The following is an 8,456-nucleotide window of genomic DNA, read 5'->3' as shown; positions in this document are numbered from 1 at the left end:
AAGCAAGAGCTCCCAGGCACCCAAAAACCCACAGCTGTCATCACCCCATGCTTCCCTGACATCGTCTCCACAGCATACACCATTTCCAGTGAGCAAGAGACTGCAGGGACCTATTCCAGAGCTGCAGTGGGTGGCATGATAGCTGGGCAGTCCTTTTCCATAGTGTTTTAGACAGCCATCCTGATATTCTCAGTCTGATGATTCAGCTGGAGCTTGAAGAGGTCTGTGAAGCCAAATAACAATTCACCCTTTGTATCTCAGATCTTCCAGACTGTTAAGGCTGGTGCTCTTTAAAAAGCTCTTTTAACACTCCTGCCTCCATTGAAGAGATAAATACTATCTCAATAATCTCTGTACAGATTCACTGCTGAGAAGTGATACCTTTTCAACAAGAAAAAGAAATTGTGGCTTTGGAGTACCGTAAAGGTAAAGGACAAAGATGTACTCAAACAGGCCTGTGAAAGAAATAATTTTACAGCACAGAGGTCCAGAGCAGGTTGGAACACAAAGGTCAACTGGAGTGAGAACAATCAAAGCCAAGTGTTCTGTGCCCCATAACAAGGGATTGTAAAAGATTGTAAGGGATTGTATCCTGTTGCAGCTAAGAGAGTGCTGGAGGTTGTCAAGTAACTGCATATTTCTTTGGTCTATGTGTATCACAATATTTCTGAAGCTGGTGGGTGTTTATGCCAGTTAGATAAACAGAATTACTTGATTTCACAAAAACAAGAGAGACAACACAACCCTTGCATTCAGTACACAACTAATACAGTTAAAGTCCTTATCACACACAAATATTCACCCTGCACCTCTGCTGGAGGTTATGTACAATTTTCTTCCAGAAAAAAAAATGTGTTCTTTAGAAGATCAAGACCTTATGGGTACATTTTTAATATCAGGAATGGTACTGAGTGCTACTGCAATTCTGCAACAGTTTTGGTTTTTACAGCTTAAATCCAGGTTAAGAAGGCAGTATATTGGATATTTTAATTCTTTTTTTTTTAGTGACAGCTTGCATTCTTGTGGGGACCTCTCAGAAATCAGACAGCTCTTTCTTATCCAGGACTGAAGAACAGTGGTGGAAGAGGTTCCTCTTTATTTCTGCTCTGTCTTGTAATTCATGTGTCTTCCTGTGTCTGATAGGCTTCTTTGTTGCTTCCTCCCTTTGAACTTTACAAAAACTTGAACTTTACAAGAAAATAGTGGGGAAATATTAATTTTGTTATACATTTTAAGATATAAGCACACAGTAGATCAAATAAAGGCAGTAATAGTCTTTATCAGTGGAGTCCCCTTGAGCTCTTTACAGATTTGCCTTCTGTAGATGTGTGGCTGGCTTTCCTCATGACAGGTCACATAGGAGTCTTCTAGAAAGGGCCTATGAATACCACTCAAGGTAGTCCTTGCTTTTATGCAGGAATAACATGCCTTAATATAATTTTTATATATTTTTGGCTTTCAGAAGCCAAGATCAGGAAATCAGCCTCCCTTTTGAAAGATCACTAGGTGGTTTTTGGTTGTTTTTAACAAAAAAGTAATTAATTTTGATGAGAAGAACATGACATTGCAGTCTGAATGCACCATCTTAGCTGACACATATAGAGAAGAAACTTTAGCCCTTCTAAGAATGCTCTAGCATATGACAAGGCTATTAACCATGCCTGTACCCCAGTCACCTTCTCAGTCTGATTTAGGAGAGAAGCAGTTACACGCCACTTGCCAGCAGTATGTGAGTTTCATCTCCAATGCTTACTTGTTTTATAGAAAAGTCTCCCACCACTATCCTTCCTCAATCCTAAATACTCGTATCTATAGTACTAATTTGTCCAAGAAAGTAACTTTCTGTTGCCTGCTGGTACTTTGGTACATTCCCATTATTGAGTGCAGATAATTTTTTTGCTGATAGCAGCCTCATTTCCCATCATGCTGATCCCTTTCCACATTTTTTTGCATTTTTATCATTGGCATTATTGTGTCTGTATGTTGTGTTACAAAAGAATGTGATTCTTATATTTAGAAATTCATTAATATTCAGAGTTTGTGCACTGTACAATGTGCTTTTTAAATAATGAACGCATAGCATGCAGAACTCCCACTTTCTCTCTTGCATTAGTTAGAGGTGGTTATGGCAAATATTAGTAAATTAAATAAAATTTTTATTACATATTCACCACATATGCCTTTGAGGCCTGTACGTGTTTCACCATGAATGCATAAGTAGCATAGGAAACAAAGACCATAATTCCACAAGCCTCTCTTTGGGACTTTGTGACACCTGTGACTATAAGAAAAAGCTCACTTATCTCAAGTCAGCAAGAAATTCAATTGAATGAGTGTCAAATGTATTCTTGCAGTATAAAAGGCTTGAGTATAATTGTAACTGTGATATTTAGTTGTTGCTTATAACAAATGTTTATGTACACGAATTTAAATTGTAGCAGACCACATTTTGAAATTTAATTCAACTACTTCTGAAAACTGTGTCTGCTATAAATTGAATCTGGGAATAACATTTGCATGCATGGGTCCCACTTACAAAAAGGGATAGACACAATTTTCAGCTCAATGCCTTGTTAAAGTTTTGAATTGTGTATAACACCCAGTTTAGAATTGTTGATCTCTTTCTCTTAGCAGAAGAATTATTAGGTTCCAGTTATGTGGAAAAAATTCCAGGTAGATTTCAAAAAGGATTGGCTATGGATAGTGTATTGGGTTAGCATGGCAAGGTTTGGAATGGCAATATAGTGGACTACAGGGATGTTGATTTTTTTGAGCAGCTGCTAGGAGTTTCGCCTGTATTCATGGAGCCAATGTCAGCCTGCTGCAAGACTGACCTGCCACTGGCCAAGGTTGAGCCCAATAGCCCTGCAGTGGCAGTGGTACCATCTCTGGGGTAATACAGAGTAGAAGGGTAAAAAACCCTATCAACTTCAGCCAGAAGTGGAGAGAGAATATCTGACAGGAACAGCCCTTCAGACACTGAGGTCACTGCAGGGGGGGAGAGGAAGTGCTCCAGGCGCCAGTGTCGAGATTCCCCTGCAGCCCATGGTGAATGCCACATTGAGACAGCTGTGCACCTGCAGCCCATGGAGATCCACAGGGATGCAGAGATTCACCTGCAGCCTATGGAGAATCCCACACTGGAGCAGATGGATGCCTGAAGCTGTGACCCTGTGATAAACCCTCATTGGAGCAGGCTCCTGTCAGGACCTGTGGCATTGTGGAGAGATGAGCCCACACAGAAGCAGGATTGCAGGCAGGATTTGTGACTCCACAAAGGACCCCACAATGGACCGCTACAGCAGTTCATGAAGGACTGTGGAAACTACTCACACAAGATAACTTCTTGCAGGGTTGTGTCCTGTGAGAGGGACCCTATGTTGGCAGAGGGGAAGAGTGTGAGGATTCCACCCTGTGAGAACGAAGAACCACCAGAGACATGAGGTGAACAGACCACAGTCCCCATACCCTATCTCACTGCACTGCTGGGAGGGAGCAGGTAGAGAAAATCAGGAATAAAATTAAGCCTGGGAAGAAGGGAGGGATGGGGGGATGGTGTTTTTAAGATCTAGTTTTACTTTTCATTATCCCTCTCTAGTTTGATTGTTAATAAATTCAATTAATTTCCCCAAGCTGAGTCTGTTTTGCCTATGATGGTAATTGGTGAGTGACGTCTTTCTGTTCTTAACTCAACACACAAGCCTTTCATTATGTTTTCTTTCCATGTCCAGAAGGGGAGGTGAGTGATAAGAACACCTTTGGTGGGCACTTGGCATCCAGCCAAGTTCAAAGCACCACAGAGAGAATCCATCAAATTATCTTGTAATGTATTATGATTGAATCAGTGCGACCCTTAGGAGATTCACTCATTACTAGCTTCTCTTCTCATTGCTCAGCATTCCCCTATTTTGTTATACAGAACTATAGCCACAAGTGGCATTTTACTTCTCTATCAATTTAGAACAATTCCTTGTTTTTGATGTTGTGAATGCATATACCTTAAGGTTCAATAGTCACATCTTTCTGGCTGAAAGCACACCACTTTCTCAGCTTTCCCCACCAGGCAGTTACCTGTATTTCATGCGTAAAAACAGTATTGCCTGGTTTCATATGTATCATTAAACATGTTTTTAAATTTGGATAGTTTTAAACAAACAGTATTTTCATGATTTCAGCTGCTGGAGTATCTACTGCTGTTTGATCATTTCCCCTAAAAACAATGCTGCAGGCAGGTTGGTTTGTTTGTTTGGCTGTCCAATAAGTCTGGCTTCTTAAGAAGTTTCAGGGGACTTTTAGATTCTGTGGACTCTGAAGCAAGGCCACAGACCACAACTACAGCAGGTCTTCATCAATCTGCACATCTGCATCATTCACCATCCCCCCAGGCTCTGCTCCTGTGAGTCTGTAATACACAGCATACTTTTAAATACTTCCTAGCGTCACTGCTTTTGATAGAAGTCTGTCTTGGCCTTGTGAACATTCAGATCATCATGTTCATAAATTTCAAATGACTTTTAAAAGTACTGATGGTGGGTTTTGGTTTTTTTTTGTTTGTGTTTTTGGTCAGTTTGATTTCTGGAAGCTGTTTTATTGGCAAAAGGAATTAAGAACATGCTGCTTTCAACAGCCTCTCCTTCAGAATAAATTTGCAGCAGACATTAGGGAAGAATAAATCACAGTCACAGAATCATCAAGGCTGGAAGAAACTTTCAAGATTATCTAGTCAAACATCAACCTAGCACCACAAAAATATCACCTAAACCATGTGCCACATTCAGACACCTAGAGAGATGGTGACTCCACCACTTCCCAGGGCAACCGATTCTAATATCAAACTACACTTTCAGTGAAAAAGAAATTAATTTCAAATATCTAATCTGAACCTTCCCTGGTGCCACATTCTGCCATTTTCTCACATCCTTCCACTTGAGAAGTGGCAGAAGATTCCAACATCTACCTCACTACAACCTCCTTTCAGGTACGTGTGGAGCCAGTGAGTCTCCTTTTCTCCAGGCTAAACAATTGCAGTTGTCTCAGCTCCTCCTCATAAGTCTCATGCTTCAAACTCTTCAACAGCTTTTCTGTCTTTCTCTGGAAACGCTCCAGCCCCTCTATGCATGTTTTGAATTGAGGGGCAGGGAACTGGACACAGGACTTAAGGTTTTGTTTCACCAGTGCCGACAAGAAGGACAATCACTTCCCTGGCCCTGCTGACCGCAGTATTGCAGATACAGGCAAGGATGTCACTGCCCTCAGCCACCTGGGCATTCTCTTGGCTTGCTTGCCATCCCATCTTTCTTTCCATGCCATATGTAGTACATGAGAGACGTGGTCTTTGCACAAAGTATGGAAGTAACTAATTGAGCTGTTGTTTTTGTCTTCTCTCTGCAAAGACTTTGAAAATTTTGCTTTAAGATCTTTCACTTTGAGAACTTTCTTTCCTTTGAGAATCTTATTTTCCTGTAAACAAGCAAGCAGTAGATAGGCAGAAAAATAGTAGACATATGTCCCATATAAGCCTGGCAATTTATGAAATATATAACCAGATTTTTTCCTATCAGCCTAAAACTTAAAGTTTAATCCAGAAGGAAAATAAACCAACAGCAGCAAAACCCTCTCCCATACTGCTGTACCCTGCACAGATTACACTGTAGGGGAGTGTGTCATCTGTTTATTACAGCACCCAGATTAGCAGAGCAAGTGTGTTAGCTACAAGAGAACAAAAAACACACTTGAGAAGAATTCTGAATTTATCTCAGAGGCTTAAATCTAATAATCTATCTCTCTTTAGCTCTGTAATACCTAAAAAGAATTCAACTGCTTGGCCAGCTTTAATTTAATATCCATAGAAAAGAGTTCCAAAAATCTAAACATGTATCCAAGAAATGTCTTCTATTAATGGCTTAATTTTCATAATAGCTACATTATTATGATTATCTGGCATGGTTACATGTGTCCTTTCCAGAGTAAGAGGATGATTTTGTTCAAAGAAATTCTGCTGTGATGTAACTTTGCTGGAAATAGATTGAATCATCTCCCTTTTATTTCTCAGCCTGTGAATTTTATAAATAAATGTAACTGCAATTTGTAACTGTTGTTTCTTTTGGATGTCATGAATCAATGCTTGCACTTTTATTTTTACCTTAATCCATTTTGTGCTGGATGCGATTTAAGGTTTCTGGATAGCAGCCCATCTACTTGGCACACAATATTGTGAACCTGCCATCTGGACTTCCCAGCACAGGACTCATCAGAGGACAGGAGAGACGAGCTTGTGTGGCGATGCCTGTGCTCATGAGCAGTAGTGTGACTGCCACAACTACCAGTGATGCTGAAGGCCCACCACCATACAGTAAGGTACCAGGCTGCTGGGTTGATATTAGAGGATTAATGCAAGCTTATCAAAATCTTCTCCTTGATATGTGTTTATAGCTAGTAATTTTTCTTATCATAGCTCTGTAGGCCCAAAGAGATGAGAAAAGTAGGGAATTGCTGTAGAAACTTCAGTGAAGGAAGGCATTGGTACCACAGATCATCTGAACATGTTAGATACTATTGGAATGCAAGGCACTGATAGAAGTGAAGAGTGGTATGATGCCTCTGCCTACAGAGTTCTGTTCCAGCATGTTGTGACATAATATCTTCTATTTACAGTCTCTCTGACACACAGTCTGATTTTGGTAAGATCAAGCTGAAGGATGGCATTAGGATGGTTGAAACAAATTTTACAAAATGTAAACGACACAGAGAACTTTCCACATATTCTTGTTTCTTTGGCTGATGGCCATCTTCACCTTGAAAGAGTATCAGTAGTAAATCCAAGTCCTATCTGACTGATGGGGCTGAAAAAGAGTGTAACTCCTGTCAAGAAGTATTTTGCTGCTCACCCTTGTGAGTGCTTGTGAGTGCTCACTCTTGTACTCTCACATGAGTAAGTACAGTGTTTAATACAAATGTGCATGCTGTTTTCCTCCATTTGACTTTATATATAGCTTATGTATTGGACAACATTCTACAGCTACAGAAGTGAGATAATCCAGATATTCCCCCTCTTTTGTACTCCTTTTTTTAAGTTATAGTGACATAAACTAAAACTGAGCAATGTTGTGTTCTGTACCTTTGAGTCCCATTTTCTACTCTTCTCTCAGCAAAGGCATTCATTCCATATGTATTCAGCAAAACAGTAATCTGATATTAGTTATTTGTAGACATATCTAAATATGGTTCAATATAATAACATTTCTTAATGCATGGTCACATCAATGCATTTTCCATGATGATTGATCTGATGTACCTTCTGAAGAAAAATACTTGATTTTGCCAGTCTATTGTGGAAGTTTTCTGGGTGAAGAATTCACTGGCTGACTTTTTTTCCCACTTCACACCACATACAAGATTTTCATCAACTCCAGTGCAGATAGAAAATTATTGAGATTTTTTTTTAATGCAGTCATTAAAACTAGTATCATAAGAATGTACTGAAGACTACACCTAAAAATGGAGGGAAAAACTTTGAATAAGCTTTTTAATATCAAGTAAAATTATTGGGATATTTCTCAAACATTCCTAAGTTTTGTGACAAATATTTTTCTTAAAATAAAAGCTCTTTGAAAGCACAGCACATAACCACAGTTATTTCATGGTCCAAAGCTACTGTAGAACAGACAGAAATAAGTTTTGCAGTATGCCAAACAACTATTCCACAAAAATAAAACACATCCTAGAGTGCATGCATGACTACTTGCATTCTGGATAACCCAGCTGGAAAATTGCATCAGTCTTTTTATGTTTCAACCCTGACTTAATTTCTTACAAGCCAAGTTCCTGTTGCCTCTCATTTATCAATTATACAAGACTTACATTTTTAAATATCTTGGTATAAAGGGTATTTATTTTTTTTTTTTTTACTTTACAAAACTCAAAAATGGCCAAACCACTTTTTCATAAATCGTCAAAAAGAAAGGTCAAAAATAGAATAATTTCCTTAAACCACTTACGACTATGGTGAATTATGAGTCCAAAAGTTTTCCTATCTGAGATCATAATTAGAAATTTCAAAAGAGGGTTGTACTTGTAACTGAAATTTTAGCTCTGTTTTAGTATCAGGATACAGCCGGATAAACACTTCATGTGATGGGTGAGCAACAGCCTCAGGGTCAGGCACAAAGGCTTACAATGAATGGGGTACCATCAGGCTGGTGAGCTGTCACTGATGGGGCTCTAAGGGCTCATCCCTCAACTCTGTTCTCTTCAGAGCTTTATAAACGGCTTGGGCAGTGAACTGGAAGGGTTACTAAGCAGCTTTGAAGATGACAGTAAGTTGGGAGGAGCTGCTGACTGTCTCAAAGGCAGAGAGGCCCTGCAGAGACACCTGGACAAATTAGAGGGATGAGCAATCACCAGCTATATGACATTTAAGGGTGAGTGCCTGAATGGGGCAACTCTAGTTGTACAGA

The sequence above is a fragment of the Cyanistes caeruleus genome, chromosome Z (genome assembly GCF_971803275.1).
Source record: "Cyanistes caeruleus chromosome Z, bCyaCae1.hap1.1, whole genome shotgun sequence".
Taxonomy (NCBI): Eukaryota; Metazoa; Chordata; class Aves; order Passeriformes; family Paridae; genus Cyanistes; species Cyanistes caeruleus.
Note: the sequence above shows the minus strand (reverse complement) of the source record.